The following is a 19,128-nucleotide window of genomic DNA, read 5'->3' on the forward strand; positions in this document are numbered from 1 at the left end:
AGGAAACTAGAAAGAAGTTTGGTACCATGTAGGCCACTCACTACCCACCACAATGACAAAAATTTCTCACTTTTCCTTTTCATGCTTTCCATTACCAACGTCTTTTTCCACATGAAAATGGAAAACAATGAAATAATTCATGAGTATTGTAAAGTATGCATGTGATGATTCATTAAACCAACGGACGAAAGGTCATTCACCGAATAGTGGAATCAAGTGTATCTAGGTGATGTCTGCCGCAATTATTTTATGTTCCCCAATATCCATCAATCACATTTGTCGACTTACCTGTAAATAATTTTGGATATTTCCAAACATATTTACCTCGAGATATTTTTTTCGATAGAACGGTGAAATTATTAGTTTCACCTTGTCTTGAGTTTTTCACCTAGATTAAAAAACATCCAAAAAGGAATTAATTTTCTTTTCAAATTTATCGTTATTAATATTTTCCTAATTCTTTTTGTAGTTTTTAATTTCTAGATTCTAGAGTAAATTACTAATCCTTCTATGATTGTAAATCAAATATACCTTTCATGGAACAGATTTAAGTGTTAAATTGGAGCAATTAATTATCTCTCGTTGATTTTAAAGACAAAGACGGTTAATATTAGGCCAAGCACTTCAACGTTTACAAAAGATTTGGTTGAATATAAAAGGATAATTAACAGTAAAAAAAAAGGAGATATAATAGGTAAAAAATAGTTTTATTAAAAAAAAAAGAGTGAAAAATGAGAGTTTTAGAGTAAAATTTGGAAAATCTGAAACGGATATTTAGTTTCCGTGTAAAAGGTCACCGATACTGAGTATTCGTTTCAGCTCAAAAACGGAAACTGAATATCCATAAAGCAGAATTTTACACGGAAACTGAGTTTCCTTGCCATTTCCCTTCCCTACTAGTGGAATCAGATATGATCAACTTTTAAGTGTAGGGAGAGACTATAGTACTTGTGTTTCCCTACATTTAGGGATATGGAAGGAAAATGGCACACCATAGTGCTTGGCCTTAGGGTGTGATTGCAAAGAAGGGGTAAATAAGTGAAAATTTGGGGAAAATACCTTAACCCCGTCTATTTTGGAACATAAAAAAAAACAAAATCATCATCTAAAATGGAACATTGGGAGTATTAAAATTATCATCTTTAAAATAAGATTTACCATCAATTTTCAAAGCGACACAAGTTCGAAATCATTGCATACTAATCTATAACAAACCGCGCTTTACATCCAACTGTTGTGGTTGCTGAACGAGTTGTACTAGGGTCGAGATGAGCCAAAATTTATAGGTTGAAGGTACATGAGGTGCAAAAAAAAAAAAAATTGTAACTACACTTGAATCCATATTTGGGGCCCAAATTAAGCTTTGGAGCCAGTTGACTGGGGTTCAAGTGCACACCCTGCAGTAAGTTGTCTCCGCACTTGACTAGGGTACACATAATTGTTAGTAGATGTCCAACATATATCATATACGTAGATATTTAATCTTCTGAGGTATGGATAATTTTCTGAGGACTAAAAACACGATCATCAAAGATGAATAACATAAATAAAAAAAATTAAGTTCAAGTTCCCCGAAATTATAGGTGGAAAATAAAAGTAATTGGTATTGGGAACCTACTGTGAGGATGAAGGATTATCCAAATGCTAAGAATAGAAATGGATATGGATCATAATTTTTGAATTTTTTTGGTCCCATTTAAATTAGGGGCTAGAAGGTCGGGTGTCTTCCTAACATATTACCTGGATATGACCTGCATACCTCTAATCCGACAGTTCAACATATGGACCGGACAAGGAGGAAAAATTCCCCGAACTCCTTTTCAAACTGGGATTTCAATCCTTTACATGTCCGTGCATAATCCTCAAAATTTGAATTCGACGAGTCAAAATATAAACCAGATAGGAAGGAGAAATTCTTTGTAGTCAGATATGAGTTCATGTTCCATTCCTTACCCTGCCCATGATCTAAGTAAATCGGATTCTACGAGTCCAAATATGAGCCAGAAGGGGTGGAGGAGTTCTTTAAATTTGGATTCGAGTTTAGGTTTCATTTATCACCCAGCTTATGACCAAGTTAATGGAAAATATCCCCATCATCAAAAAATTTCTCGAATTCGGTAGTGTTAGCAAGATTGACAGATTAAAACTTGAGTTGGATCACTTTTCGACCCAAGAAAAAGGCGAGTTTGGATTATGCTAGATCGCGGATTACTAAACTTAGTCAGGTAATGGGCATAATACTCAAAACCTACTGTGAGGATGAAGGATTATCCAAATGCTAAGAATAGAAGTGGATATGGATCATAATTTTTAAATTTTTTTGGTCCCATTTAAATTAGGGGATAGAAGGTCGGGTGTCTTCCTAACATATTACCTGGATATGACCTGCATACCTCTAATCCGACAGTTCAGCATATGGACCGGACAAGGAGGAAAAATTCCCCGAACTCCTTTTCAAACTGGGATTTTAATCCTTTACATGTCCGTGCATAATCCTCAAAATTTGAATTCGACGAGTCAAAATATAAACCAGATAGGAAGGAGAAATTCTTTGTAGTCAGATATGAGTTCATGTTTCATTCCTTACCCTGCCCATGATCTAAGTTAATCGGATTCTACGAGTCCAAATATGAGCCAAAAGGGGTGGAGGAGTTCTTTAAATTTGGATTCGAGTTTAGGTTTCATTTGTCACCCAGCTTATGACCAGGTTAATGGAAAATATCCCCATCATCAAATTTTTTTCTCGAATTCGGTAGTGTTAGCAAGATTGACAGATCAAAACTTGAGTTGGATCACTTTTCGACCCAAGAAAAAAGCGAGTTTGGTTTATGCTAGATCGCGGATTACTAAACTTAGTCAGGTAATGGGCATAATACTCAAAACCATTTAATTCCCATTCATATGTCACTCTTCGAATTATAAGATTTCAACATTTGTATTTCGAACCTTAGAGAATGAAACAACAGATATATCTACGTCGGTGCTGAAAACGCGGGGTACCAAATACACCACCAATTGGTTTTTCATTTGGAAACCTGTATGGGAAAAACCTAATACAATTGCAAGTAGATCAACTTAATGATCCTTGACAATATGTATATAGAGTTTATATCTCTATCTCATCTTAATTAGTAGTATAGACTAAAGAGTCTGTGAACCTGATTGTTAAGAAGAATACTTGGAGGATCTCAAAAATCAATATCCAAGATCAATCTAGTTGTATCCAAATAATCCAATCATAATTTTGTCAAGTAATAACTTGTTATGTATCTTTCAAGATATGAATTCTACAACAACAAAAAAAATCTCGTAATCGATCATAATTAAATGGACGTGTCTATCAAGATTGCAGACGTACTACCTGCGTAAATCTTATTATAAAGATAAATGATCGCAGTCGTATGCGTCAAAAATAAATTACTTTCTCACAACTCAAAATAAATAATATAGCAAGGGTAAGAAAGGATCGTTCCCACAGAGAGGACTAGGTTGTCTATATGTTATGGTTTCCTATATAAAACAATGGGGGTTTTCTGATTTTTATATAAATTAAAAGTAAAATAAAAGCAAACAAAACAATAAAGCACGCAAATCAAGGATGCGAAAATATTGGATAAATGTTTCATCTTCATTAGCAAACAAGTTTTGAATGTATGATTAGAATTCGTATTTAATCTCGTTATCATCAAAAGCCAAAGAATACCTTATTGCAAGAATACTCCGTAAATTTCCTAAGTCATCAACACACACATTAGAGCTGCGTATGTGAATTCTACCTAAAGAATAACCTAACGCCTTGCGCTAATTAAGTTCAATTCCTAGGAGCATTAAGTTTAAGAAATAGGCTAATCAATGCAATTGTCATACATTGCGCATAACAATTCGGACAAAGGTCAATTTCTACATATGATTACAAGAGTGTATCACTACAAACCATAATCATATCATGCTACTCGTATTCAAGGTTATCGCTTGATGATGAACCCTAAATTAGCTTTAGATATGGATGTGAGTTCAATCAATTCTAGACTTAACTAAACAAACATTCAATCATATTGCAATACATCAATCATGCAATTGTTATAAGCGGTAGAAATCAAACGATAATATTGAGAGAAAACTAATTCATAAAAATCATAACTTGGTTGCAAAATCCAACTACATCTTTAACCAATAATGAAATCAACTACTTGGGTTTTTGGAAATCATCACAAAGAGTTTAAAAGAATCTATCATGTGAAACCCTAGAAAGCAAGTAGAAGTCTCCCTTCTGGAGATATCTAGGTTTAGAGAATGACTATTCTATTTATATGCTTCTCCCTTTCCAAAAGGATACTCTTTCCAATATTAGGTCTCCTCAAAACCCATCTCCAAGTGGTCCACTAAGCCCATGTATGAGAGAAACCCGTGTGAAAATATTTGTCAAAACTGGTCGCCAGAAATCTGGTGTCGCAGGCCGGAAGTTGAGCGGAATATACCCTGAAGGTCACTGGAATATGCTACTCCATCGCCTGAGTCAAACTAACGGTCTTCTGTAGTCGCCGCCATCTTTAACGGTCAAGTTAACGGCATCGTTACCTGGTCAGCTCATCTGAATCGCTGAGTTAACTCGTCTGAATCGGAATCCAACCGAGTCATGGCTGTAATGAGGCCAACTTCCAGGCCATTTTCAATATTTGCCTGTAAAATTCCTAGCATACATCTAAATGTTCAATTCAGCATCATTCACCATTTATTGCTGCATTCATTCCCTGCACGGTTTCCATTCACTGACAGCAAAACTTGTTGTTGTTGCTTCAAGCCACTTCAATTGCACTTCAAGTCCATTACCTGCAGCTCAACAAACTCAACCCATATGCACCATTTCAGCTGCAAGCCTTTACTTCCCTGACTTCATCCAATCTCTGCACCAATAACTCCATCTCTTTGCGCTCAGCTGCTTCCACGGCCGTCTCCATCTAGCCATCAGCTTTTTGTAAACTCAGAATCACCACAGATACATTGCAACTCAGGTCACATTCCCATGCTCAGTTCCCTGTATCAATATCAAGAGCAACACCACAAAGCAATGATGAATTCAACCACACTACAACTACTATCAACATGCCATGTAAATCATAATCTAGCCATTTCAACTGTAGACTGCAATTCCATCAATTGTAGCTCTTTCCTGCCTCATTCTTCTCAGCTCACTGCCACAAATCAGCTGCACCAATGCCATTTCCTGCAATTTCAGCTCAGCTACAAATGCTCATCACTGCACCTCAGCCTTCCACTTTGTACTTCAGCTGCAACTCCTCATTTCAGTTATTCACCAACACAACAACAGAACCCATAATACCCATTTCTTAGATTCATCCCAATCAATGCCTTCATTCTCAAAATCACTGGAACCCATTGTTCTTGGTATGCAGCTCAATTCCTCCATTACTTTCCAGATTCAACATTGCCAACATATACATTTCCTCAACAGCAGCTACACAGTTGATTTCTTGACCTCAATCTTCACCTTAATTCATCAGCAGTTCTTCCAATTACCTAATTCTTCAAAGACCCATGAACATAACCCACAAAATCTTCTCTTCCATTAACAACATCTCCATCTTCAAACACCACCTTCTCTGTAATTTCATCTCATCTGTTGATTTCAACAAAACCCACAGATCCCCTTTTTCCAATTTCTCAGCAAAACCCATCTGTCCATTTACAGCATCATCATCTTGAATCAAACCCTAATTTCATCCTCTATAGCAGCATCATCAACAACTCTCCATAATTGCTTTTCGATCTGATTGCAACTTCTATTTCAAATCCAAGAGCAGAATCATCTCACAATCTTACTTCATCTTCCCTGTATTTCAGCTCCACTTCTCTCAATTTTTCGATCTGTTTCTTGGTTAATAACAGCAGCAGTTGCGCTGCTTTTCTTCATTTCTCTTTCAGGTAAAAATGATTGAAATGAAGGAGAGGCTCTCGAGATGTAGGGTTAGGGCATAGTAGGTACTAACGGTCCACACATCTATAAGGGCTACCCAAATTGACAACCCCTCAACCTTAGCTTGACTGTATTTAGTCCTCCTCCAAACAGAGCTACCCATTAACCTTGACTAGACTCCAGATAATGTTCGCCCATGAGATTACAATTTTATCCTTTTAGCTCAAATAGAGTAATTTCTTCTTCTTTTCCTCCGTGCAACTCCAAAGTACCTAATAACCCAAAAACACTCATAAAATACATAATTCACAAGAAAAATAGCAAAGAAAGTATAAACCATAGATAATAAATCAAGGTGTTTTAGACACCTATCAATAAAGAATATAATGCGAAAAAGGAAAAACAAAATACACCAGAAGTTTTGTTAACGAGGAAACCGTAACTGCAGAAAAACCTCGGGTCCTCGCCCATGTTTGACTACCAAACTATATTAAGCCTCTACAGACACTTGCCTATTATTATACTTCGGACTAGAATGTAGTTGAGACCAAATCCACCCTCCAAGTGATTCCATTACGATCGCGCTTTTTACGTCTCTTGAACCTCGCAAGGTTCTACACAATTGATTCCCTTAGATGACGTCCTTTACATCCTAAGAGTTGCTTCAACCTCAGTGAAGACTTTTGATACCAATCTGCCTCTAACATATAAGCATATTTGATTTCCCTTTATATCACAGATCAAGGCTTGGAAATATGTTTGCAATAGACAAAGCTAGCAAACCTCAAAATCCGGAACACTTACACTCACTTAGATGAGAATCCTGGATATTTTACCACCTCTCAAGAACAATCTTAAAAAAATCACTTGAGATCAATTTTCAGATATATATCTTGAGGAATCACAAAATCTGTGACAAAGAGAACTTTATGATTGAAAGAGATTACAAGAACTTCGATAACAAAACAACAAGATCATGATACACGAACTATCAAGGGAAAGATGGTTGGATCTGGATTCATGAATCCCCAAAGCGAAGTCTTTTAGTCGTAAACCTAATTATATTTCTCAGAGGAAACTTAGGTTCATAGAGGACGACTCTAACTATCAACCACAAAGTGTCGGAGATTGAATTTCCCAGTTGAAAGAGATTTTCCAGAATGAGGGTTGCTTAGAATCCAAGCTAAGATAACTTGAGAATCAAGCAAACACTTTCTCTGTTTAGATGAAACTCTAATTAGGATTTCAATTAGAACATGTCAGAATTAATCTTGAAAATAAAACGGAAGAATATACACCGTGGTCCGGTTACAGAACCGTGTATAATGATTGTTCGGTTTGGTAAATATGCCATATGAACAATAAGCAAATTGATGTTCATTTAAACACTCAAAAGTTTAATCATGATGCACATAGATAAGTGTTTTAGTGATCAATGAAGTCTTAGAAGTGTTTAATATATTCACGACAATGCTAAACATGTTTAAAAAAATAAGTCTTTGAGCATCTATTAAATACTGGTGTGACCATTGGTGAAATAGTTCATGAACCGTAAGGCTAAAGTTCACGAGTCAGGGTGTTGCGGTTAGTGCACCGGGTTCGCCTACCCTACTCTGCTTGAGAACTCAGATGTACACTGTTAGCGATCTGGGTTCGCCAACCGTACTTGGTTTATGAACTCATATGGACACAGTTCGCCAACTGGGTTCGCCAACCTTAAGCCTTTTATACAATACCAAAAAAAATAAGTTCTTCACGGTTCGTGAATTGTTCCCAAATAAACTTGTGGTTTGCGAACTGGTTCGCCAACCTTCCCTGTGTATTTCTGAAATCAGATATCTATGGTTTGTAAATTGGTTTGCCAACCTACCCGAGTAGAAGTAACAGAAGATCATAAATTTCTCTCTTATGATGTTTGAAACATTCCCAACTGATAAAGTTACAAATTAATTCTCGAACAATAAATTGTTTCGAACTAATATTGTTAAGGAGCTTTGAACATCTATGCTTGAATCATATTTCGAGATTTTTAACAAGACCAGATTGACTCAAAATTTCTTCTTTGTAAATCTACTAAAGTCATATAACATAGTCTATGGTAGAATTATAAGACAGTGAGTAAAATAAAATGGTTCAATCTTCACATACATGATACAAGAAGTTCTTCAAATGTCTTCGTCGATCTCCAGTCTTCAAGGGTGACGTTTGATACTCAATTACAAAATTCTAACCTATTCAGAGACTTGACTTAGAATACTGGAAATTGAGATATAGTTTTGATCAACTAACATTGACAACAAGCTTGAGATAGCAAAACTTGTGGGTTCAACCGAACATTATTTTAACAAGTGTCAAAACTCAAGATGATGTGGAAAAATTGATTACTCTCAAATTGAGTTTCATGTGGAGTTCAAGACAGTTGATTGAAAAATTGAAAGGGGAACTAAACAATATTTAAACATGGAAATCCCTCAATTTGAAGATAATGATGGTTCTAGAGAATTCAATTCAGATGCATCTAATGTTATTTCTGATACTCTTGTTGAGGAGGAGGATCTCATATTGAAGTTGTAAAGTGCTTTTTTGAAAATAAAAATATGGAAAATGATTTGGGTTTAATCCAATATCTTATATGGTTACAGTTTCTCCATAATGGATCACAAGATTATACGTTGGAATATAAGGGGCCTTAATCAAGATCTTAAAATTTATGTTATTCGCAATATCATTGATTTGAACATGGAAATTCCTCAATTTGAAGATATTGATGGTCCTAGAGAGTTCAATTCGGATGCATCTCCTGTTATTTTTTGTACTCTTGTTAAGGAGGAGGATTTCATAATGAAGTTGTAAAGTGCTTTTTTGAGAATAAAAATATGGAAAATGATTTAGGTTTAATCCAATATCTTATATGGTTACAGTTTCTCCATAATGAATCACAAGATTATATGTTGGAATATAAGGGGCCTTGGTCAAGACCCTAAAATTGTTGTTATTCGCAATTTCATTCACAAGAATAATATTACTAATCTCGGGAATCTCGAAAGGAATCACTTGACGACTCTGTAATTCGAGCTCTACGTGGTTCAAATGGATACAATTAATTCTTTCTTTATTTATTTCTTCCGAGTGTGTTTCTAGTGGTATGATCATTACGTGGAAGGAAGGCATAGTTTTGATGCGAAAACATTCAACTGGAGCTTTATGCGAATCCATCAACTTCAAAAATGTGGCTGGCAATTTTTAATCAATTTTTACTTTTGTTTATGAGGGGCTTCAGATGCAAGTTATTATCAAAAATCCTTGAGAGATATTAAAGCCTATTTTGATGAACGTTGGCTTATTTGGTGTGACTATGAAATTTATAGGTCGTGCTATTGTAAATGGGAACTTTTTCAAGTCCTTCAGCGATATGCATCCTGCCATTGACTTGCATATGGCTGGATGGAGATCTAATTGGACTAATTATCAAGTCATCATCTTCTTGAAATGTTAGGCAGAATTTTTACCCTCTAAAGACTTTGAAGATATTTTACTGCAATAATATATATTTAGATTGGCTAGGTAAATCTTTGATCATGCACCAATTATGTTGAGTTGCGATTCAGGTGATAGGGTTAAATTTTTAGTTTTGATAATTATATTCTTTTTCATCTTAATTTTTTGGCAAAGTTAAAAATTCGGTGAGATAATTTGAATTATACTAGTAGGCCTATCTTATTTTTGCTAAAAATTTGCAAAGGTTATAGTTTTTCATCAAGTCTTGATAGAAAATACTTTTGGTAACCTGCATATCTAATATACTGTGACGAGAGGAGCCTAAATCTAAGCCTGTATTTCATTAACTGTGGCTCGAAGAGCTAAAGATAGGTGGTGCAAAGATGACGAGAAGAACCCAAGGTATCTTCATGTTGATGGTGAATTTTAGTTCAGGGTTAAAATTGTAAAACCAAATCTAATGCGCTGACATCCTTCAAAGGGTAAAGCCGTTTGATAAGTGATGTGTACCTCTTCGCTTTATTCGAAGCAATACAATAAATATACAAAGTTCACCCAGAATGGTGCATGTAGCAACCATCCCAAATATTCTGTGAATTTATAGCATTATCAATTAATGCATGATTTGCCTTGGATTTCCTGTGTTGTTCTCAGCAGAACTCTCATTATTGGCGCGGCATGACGACTGAGTGTTTACTCTCATCAGAGTAACACGAATCTCCAAGTGTCAATAATGAGGCATGCAAGAAATACCCATACAGGCCATACCATTCTCTGACAAAGAGAATCTCGTATCAGCATGCTTATATTGCCTGATCGTGCAAGTTTAATCCCTTAAAGGAAATCTGGACTGTCCGTGTCAGTCTCAGAAACGATCACGACCACGTAAGTTGGCCATATAATTTAACTAGCCTAGACGAACCCTAGCAGAAGCAGGCGATCACCGTAATGACCACCAGCGGGCCTGTTTATACCCTGGCCGGTCGAACACATGCTATGCTCCCAAACACGCACCGATCGCCGGCCTTGAAGTGGGATGGTTGAGCTGGTTTGCGTTGTATGGAGTAGCTAGGAATGGCTCGTGCGAGCAAGGCTGTCAAAGACAGTCTCAAAAGAAATCGCGACCGTCCAACTTCATCATCCTAGTTGGACGGCTTGGATCGTCCCGCGATCGATCAGTGAAGTGCTGGCATGCAAATTGGCGGACCCACTTCTCACCTACCTGACCAACTCTCTCACAGCCTAGCCATAGAGCAAGAAACATTTGCTCGAAGAGAGGCTGGCGTGATGCTTAATGGGTCGCGGAAATTCCACTAGCGTCTTAAATCGATCACAACCATCCAACTTCGCAAGCATACTTGGATGGCTTAGATCGCGCCTAGGACCGTCAGGGAGGTGCACATATGTTCACCGCCAGCCCAACCTGGGCACCACATGGTCGGTCTCCCCAAAGGAGGAGCATGGTCTGGAAAACCGTTTGGCCAAAGTTGCCACGCGTGGCTGTTCCAAAACCCTAATTAGGGTTTGCGGCATTGCGTAACTGTCGTAGTTTGATCATGACCATCCATCTTCACAAGCCTGGATGGAGGATGTAGATATAGACTTAAGAGGTCCCGAGAGTATCAACGAGATCACCACCTATGCGCATGTAATATCGGCCTAGGCCAACCATGGCTGAACGCCTCAAAACGCGCGCCTATAGGAGCCATGTCGACACGGCTTCCAAATCCTTCACGACAATGGATTTATGTTGCAAATCGATTACGACCACTCATCTTTGCCAGACAAATTGAGTGGCCTAGATCGCACTCCACAAGACGAAGTGGCATGGAATTGTACACCGGCAAGCCGTCTACACGCATACCCAGTCGGTCCCACCAAAAGAGGTGTCCATGCTTGAGTGATGCTTGCGCACCTCTTTAAAACCCTAAAATCCATCAACGGTCGCAAACGCGTGTCCCATATCATCTCGTCCGTCCAACTTTTCCAGCTTGGTCGGACAACCTAGATTAAAGGATAAACGACCAATGAGGCATCTTGGTGATCACCGTCCGTCACTCTACCACAAGGAGTGATCGGCCGAAGCAAGGCTTGCTTATGCATCCTCCAAAAAATCACTCGAAGATGGTTGGACGTGATGTTATTTTAAGACGTTTGATCCGCGACTTATTCGGTCAAGCTTTAAAACATCGATGTTTCATACATGTTGATTATTTGCGATGCATAACATGCACGATATTTCATGAATATAGATTTCTTAAATAACTTAGTTATTTAACTTAGCATCGTATGCTACTCTCTGTGGGTCCCACGATCCACTCATTCGAGACATCAAACATGTCACAAACTGGGGGATACTTACTGGGGTATTGTTCCGGCGGTTTACAACGTGCAGCGTGCAACGCGTCATTACAAGAACGTGTCAGGAGGCATGGACGGTTAGCGGTGATGGAAGAAATGGGCAAAGACGTGATCGTGTAACAATCGCCACTTCTACACGACCCCACTACTCCATCACTCCACTTCCTCCACTTCCTACGAGATGAGGGTTGCGCTCAATGACTTGTATAAATAGGTCATTCACCTATTTTCCAAACAACACGAACAAGAGACAAGCACAGAAAACCAAGTGTTGTCATTCGTATCCAGAAAACACCAGAACTGATAACTTACATTTTGCAAGCCAGATCGGCTTTCTGATACAAGTCATAAACAGCCAACACCTTCACAATCTCAACACCTTTTTCGCTTCCCTCCCTAAGATCAACCCCATCTCCTTCACTTTGTGACCGAAGCAAGTCTAGAACGACCATTTCTTGGTTTAGGCCAGAATTTTATAGATTGATCTCTCGAATCAAAAGCACTCCCGTGTAGTGCATTTGTTTAGGGTTTAGATTCATTTCTCATACACACACACCCAAAATTACCAAAACCAACAGAAATAGTTTTCACTCATAAACAACTGGCGACCACAGTGGGAGATTAATCTCTCGATTGTGAAGTCAATTTCTTCAAAATCCAATTCAATTTTACCGATTTCAGAAATGGTGGATCTTAGGCCTGGATCAACAACCAATCCCGACGGAACCAGTACCGACAACGCTCTCGGCATTGATATCCCGATTAGTGGTGTTACCGTGCAGTCTTTCAATACGATCAATGTATCTCGTGGAGTTACGTCCTCTACCACCAACACCAGCGGAGCAGGAGGAGATATTCCTTTGGGAGTGACGCCTCCTATCACCAGAGCCAAAGCAGCTGCGAACCCCGACATCTCTTCTAGTCTAACGCCCCCAACCGTCACCAGAGCAGCTGCCACTCCTCTGTCAGGACGAGGGGCTAGAGGATCCACAGGAGGACAACCCCCTGTTACCATTGTGGATTTGATGGAAAGGCAGGAGGTTCTTCCTAAGGCTCAGACGGACATGGCTTCAACTTAGAAATAGGTACTCACTTTTCTCAAAACATTAACAGAGCGATTACCACAAGAGTCACGACAACCCCTGGAGCCAACAAGGAGCGCAGTCAATACGCCCGGAGCAGGCACTTCAACGGTGCGGTGATAGACGCATTTATGTGTCTAATATGTCTCTATTGTATGTATTTTTAGTGCTCAATTTTGTATTTATTGTGTTCTTTTATGTCTTTGTAGGAATTTTTAGATAAATAAGCCCTTGCTGCTAAATGGGCTCAAAAAGCAGTGTTTTATACCCCGGAGAAATGTATCGTAGGCACCCCAGAAATGTCCCGGAGGAACCCCAGAAAAATTACTGTTTCAGCCCCAAAAATTACTATTTCCACCCAAATTGCTAAGGGGACACCACTGTTTGCTAAGGGGACACCATATTCACGATTCAAAAAAAAAAAAAAAAATTGGCGGGAAGAAAACATGCAGACGCTGTTGAAGTTTGGTCGGATTGTTGGAGGAATTCTAGCGAGATTCAATCGCTGGAAATTATTGGGTTAAGCCTGTTAAGGCTAAACAGGCCGAATGCAAATGATTTTAGCGATCAAGTTGGGCTGAAATGACCGGGAGAGAAGATCAAAGTCCAAACAGGGGATAACAATATTTTTGGAAACAGAGAGAGAATATCGAGTTCTCTGTTGGGTTTGTGGAAGATACTCGAGTAAAGAGGGAATATATGGTTCCTATATCGAATCCTAGAAGATTAAAAAAACGAAATATCTGCCATTAATGCGTGAACAGAGTCCACAGGGAAAGAAACATCGAATATGGCTGTGAAGAATATTGGAAGATATTCGGGATTAAATCAAGGATATTTTGAAGGTTGTTGGGTATAAAAGGACCCCTTGGGTTTAGTAGAGAGGCGGTCGAGAGTTGGGAGGAGAGAAGGAACGCTGCAGAATCGAGAACCATGATTTCTCTCTGCTGCTGCTGCTGCCATTGATGAAGATGAAGAACACGAAGAACGGACTCGCAGCAGCAGTCGTTTATCAACAGTGTCTAAGACGCGCACTCGTGGGTCGTAGTTCGTCGTACAACAACAGTTATCATTTATCGTTCTTCTTGTAACAGCTGAACATCGCCTTTGCAACAGTTATTTCTGTTGCGATTTTCTGTTTAATTGTTTTATACCTTTTCATCATTTGTAAACCACTTTTTGAGCAATAAATAATTATTTTGAGAGCATTTTTACTATGATGATCTAAAACCCAACACTGGGACGACGGAGGAGGCCAAACTTCATACTTGGGGTAATTTCATTTAATTCTTTTTTATGACTTTTGCATTAATTTAAAATTTAAATATGATTTGAATTAATTGGTTGTTATTTAATTTGATGATGTATGCTTGGCTTAGGTGTTTTGATAAATCATGCTTAGGACTTACAATCAATGTTTTGAAAATCTACTTTGGCAAAATAAGAGTCCATATAATTTATGTTTTGAGCGATTATTGTCGAGAATAAATCATTGAGCCCTATTTATGAAGATTGGCCGAATCATTAGTCCCAGTACCTCTCGCCCATTGTGACAAATATTGTGTATATATTTTTATTTTTAAATCTTTACAAGTCCGAGCAACGAACTTTTACTACCACTTTCAATATTACAACAAAATGGCGCCGCCGACGCGGACTTGTATATAGATTGATTTATTTTTTTTAGGTTTATTATTTTTTTTAGAATTGTTTGTTCCTTTTTACGTTTCTTTTTGTCTTTATTTTGCAGGTTCAAAGTGAAAACTAAGGACTTGGAGAGGAAAAATCTTAAAGCGAAAAGAGAAGAAAAAAGGACAATTTTAGGATTTAATTTTTAATTTTTAATTTTTTTTTTTTAGAGTGTGTGAGGAAAACTGTAATTTTTTATTTATTTATTTTGGACTTTGGACTTTAAACAATTGGACTTTATTTTTTTAACCCTACGGAAGGGTCTTATTATTATTAATAAAAAAAAATATATTATATAAACTGTGTGCAGGGAAGGGCGACGATTACTATATCGTCTCGGCCCCTCGGGTTCGCACACGGCATAGGAGTCGTGGCCCGAGTCGACGACAACGGTTCATCGCCCGTCTGGTACGGGAGGTAACTCCAATCGAAACACCCGCGAATATCCTGCAAGCGGGTTACTGTCTGCCTTAAGGTGATAATTGTTTGAGGACGAACCGTACTGTCTTTATTTTCCTAGTAAAGGGCAAGGCCTGGCCTAAACAAGATAAGGGTTCGGATTTCATCACCGTTCCCTTCTTGCCCGCCTTAGGAAAACGAAACCTAACGCGAACCCAAGCTTAAAATTTGGAATAGAACGAGACCGATAGGGTAACGAGCTTAATAGGAAACTCGTTCGAAAAATATTGGTTGCTCTTTAAGCACACTCCAAAGTTCATGATGGTTTCTGTGAGTTGAATGCGTGACTGCGCCGCCTTGTGATAGCGGTGAGGCCTTGGGTATCAAAGCTCCACTGAGCTTCCCTCGCCTCAATTCAACTTACTTTGACTCGGATTGATTCCAGAGGGGTTTGCTCAAATTGCAACGAATTCCCTTTCGAAAGATAGAAGCTGGTCTAGAAACAATCTAAGTGGAGCCATCATGCTTTTTGTTTGCTAGAAATCTTTAGGTTTGTTTTGGTGGAGTCGAGTCGGCCTTGTTTGTGGTTGTGTAGAATTCCCTTGCAATTAAGAATGTCGAGCTGGTATGATAGAATCCAATACAATGAATATCGACCTGAATTTGAATATGGACATCATCCTTTTTATGACCATGTTGGGAATAATGGTTGGGAACGCCATCCTTTGGAAGGATATGGGTCATACCCTGGTGAGCCCAATTACTATCCACACATGCATCAGTCTTACGAGCAAGAAGATTATAGTACTAGTTCTTCGTCTCTAGAGGAGACAATCAAACTATTGAAAACTAGTCCCTATTATGATCCTTCTGAACCTGTTCTTCCTCTAGAAGAGTCTCTAAAACAATTAACTGAGAATACAAATAGGTTTGTGTTAGAAATGAATAAACAAAATGCACCCATGAGTGAACCTTTTATACACAATACCATAAGGAAGCCATGTGAGTCGATTCAAAAGCTTTTATTAGAGGCCCAGAACAGAACTACTCAAGATAGTCTTAATTTCCAATATAGTGTTTCCAATAGTACCCTTGAAAATGAGGATAGTTGTTTGCCTAATTTAGAGGACGAGGTTAGAATTGGTAACACTACTTGTTTTGATAAGGTTCGATCTTTTTCATGTTATTATAGTGATGATTATGATGAGGATAGTATTGATGAAGAACATGAAATATGTAGGCATAGTGATCAGGAATTTGTTACTCCGATTGAGCTTTATAATGATAGTGTTGTTTCTAATAAAAATCCAAATAATTTTAATAATTATTCACCTACTCAAAAGGACGAGGATTTAACTAGAGATACCACCGTTTTAGACGATGTAGTTCAAGATCCTTTAGCCTGCAGTATGTTGGATAATCCATTATTTGATGTGCCTATTAGTGAATCGGAGGAGGTAACTATGATTAAAACCTTAGTTTATGAGCCTTTCGCTGATAATCCTTTATATGATTGTGATGATGGTTTAGAGGAAAGAGTTTACCCTGAGAATACTGTTTTAGAATCTAGCGATTTAGAAACACTAGTCTTAGAAGATGATAAACTCGTAGAAATGAGTGAGGATGAACCCAACTTAGAAGAATCTATTGACCATTTCCAGGAATCTGATGACCTAGAAATTAGGGAAGTTGTGACTAATCTTTCTAGAGACACAGAAAACTCTAAGTTTGGGGGTGATTATCATTCTCCGTGTGTTTTAACTCTTAGTAAGTACCCTCCTGTAGGAATTGACATTTGTGCCTCAACCATCTTACAAGATTATCTTCATACACGTTTTTCCGAACCTAATGATGTCCAGAAAGAAGCTCAGTTGTTAGAAACCCATCCTCTGGTTGATGTGGTTAACCCAGGCTATGATACCAAGATTGACTTTGTTTTCCCACCAAAAACTTTTCAACCAATTGTGGGAACTTTTGATTTTAAGATGTGTCGGTTATTAAGTTTTGAGACTAAACCTAATCACTTTAGGATATTAGGGTCGACAAATTTTCTTCAGGAAGACCACCTCTTTCATTGTGATCAGCTGTGTGAGTCAAATCTGATTGACTTAGAGGATCCCCAGTTATTCAGGTTGTTGTTATGTGCTTATAAGTTCTTAGTTGAGTTTTTCCAGACTCTAATACCTGAACCGGATCTTAGCTTTGAGGAAATCCAACCGATGAAAACCTGTTATCTAGACCCAGTTATAGAACCTGAACCTGAGCCACAACTAGATGTAGTTGTCTTAAACAAGGGTATGTTTGGCATCTTTTTGGTCTGTTGCAGTTTCCTCTTCTTGTGGGTAATACTTTTTGATCCAGATGACCCACAGTTATTCCGACTACTTCTATATGATTCTATGAGGTGACTAATTCCTTCCGATGTCTGTCTGAAGACTTTAAACTTAGCACTTCTTGGGAGGTAACCCAATCTCATGCAACCCGGTAATATCCTTCCTTCACTCTTTTGCTTCAAATAGTAACTGTCTCTCTTTGTTCATGCTTTTAATTTTATCTTTAGAACATTGAGTACAATGTTAATTTTAAGTTTGGGGGTATGGGAGAAACTTTTTAGTTGCAATAAATAAACTCCAGAGCCTAGAAATTTACGCCTATTAAGGATAGCACTAACCAATCTAAGTGGATGGAAACATTTTTGTTTTAGGAGTTGAGGAACCAATCTGATTAGATGGAAACATCTATAGAGTCTATTCATAAAATCACAGAGCTCAGGTGTTAGAAATAACATGATAGTTTCGCCATATCTTGTCGAGTCCTTTTCACTTTCTATTTTTAGTTTTCTTTTGTTTCAAGTGATTTGGTGGGGCACACGATTCAAGTTTTTACCTTTGCTAGGGTGAAATAGAGTGACTGAGTTACCTTTTCCAAAAAAAAAAAAAAAAATTTAGACCAGACCAGTTAGACCAGTCGGAATAAGTATTAACACTTGGATAGCAATATGCGTGTGTTCTCCCTGTTTCCGTCGCCTAAGCAAGCGTGGAATGCAGGACCCGTGGGAACTATCGTGTAATCTGCTGACAAGAAGCATGCGCTTGGATCCAAAAGATCTACTCATGCCGTTAAGTAAAAAAAAATGGTTATTGTTATGTGTAGTCAACTGCTGGTTCCCTTGTATTTGCCAGTTTGTTGATCTAGATTTAAGTTATTGACCACTGGTTCCCTTGTATATGCCAGTGTGTTAATATTAGTCAGACCGGTATCTCAGTCATTTAGGTTAGGTTCATCTTGGCAGAGGCCTTCAGACAGATATGGGAAACACCGTTCGCTTTTCAACCATGTACATTTTTCTTTTTCCATCTTCTTAATCTTTTCATGTGATTAGTCTGACTCCGAGTATGATGTCCATCGTGAAACTATCTTAGTAGAGCTCTGTCACTTATATGAATTTTAGTATGCTTGAGTGCAAACTCGTATACAGTAATTGGAATTTCGCATCAGGGTTCTTCCTATTAGAGTCAATAATTGTATGCCAACCAAGGAGGTTCTTTAGTGCTTTCCAAGGTTCTGCGTAGATAGCTAGGGTCTGGAGTATTGGTTTTTTGTGGGTACACCTCTGATAAACCCACCCGAGATTAACTCGGTCACTTTTCAAGAATAAATTTTTCTCGAAGACTAGCAAATAATAAGTTTGGGGGTGTTGATAGACGCATTTATGTGTCTAATATGTCTCTATTGTATGTATTGTTAGTGCTCAATTTTGTATTTATTGTGTTCTTTTATGTCTTTGTAGGAATTTTTAGATAAATAAGCCCTTGCGGCGAAATGGGCTCAAAAAGCAGTGTTTTACACCCCGGAGAAATGTATCGTAGGCACCCCAGAAATGTCCCGGAGGAACCCCAGAAAAATTACTATTTCAGCCCCAAAAATTACTATTTCCACCCAAATTGCTAAGGGGACACCACTGTTTGCTAAGGGGACACCATATTCACGATTCAAAAAAAAAAAATGAATTTGGCGGGAAGAAAACATGCAGACGCTGTTGAAGTTTGATCGGATTGTTGGAGGAATTCTAGCGAGATTCAATCGCTGGAAATTATTGGGTTAAGCCTGTTAAGGCTAAACAGGCCGAATGCAAATGATTTTAGCGATCAAGTTGGGCTGAAA

The sequence above is a fragment of the Papaver somniferum genome, chromosome 1, assembly GCF_003573695.1.
Source record: "Papaver somniferum cultivar HN1 chromosome 1, ASM357369v1, whole genome shotgun sequence".
NCBI lineage: Eukaryota > Viridiplantae > Streptophyta > Magnoliopsida > Ranunculales > Papaveraceae > Papaver > Papaver somniferum.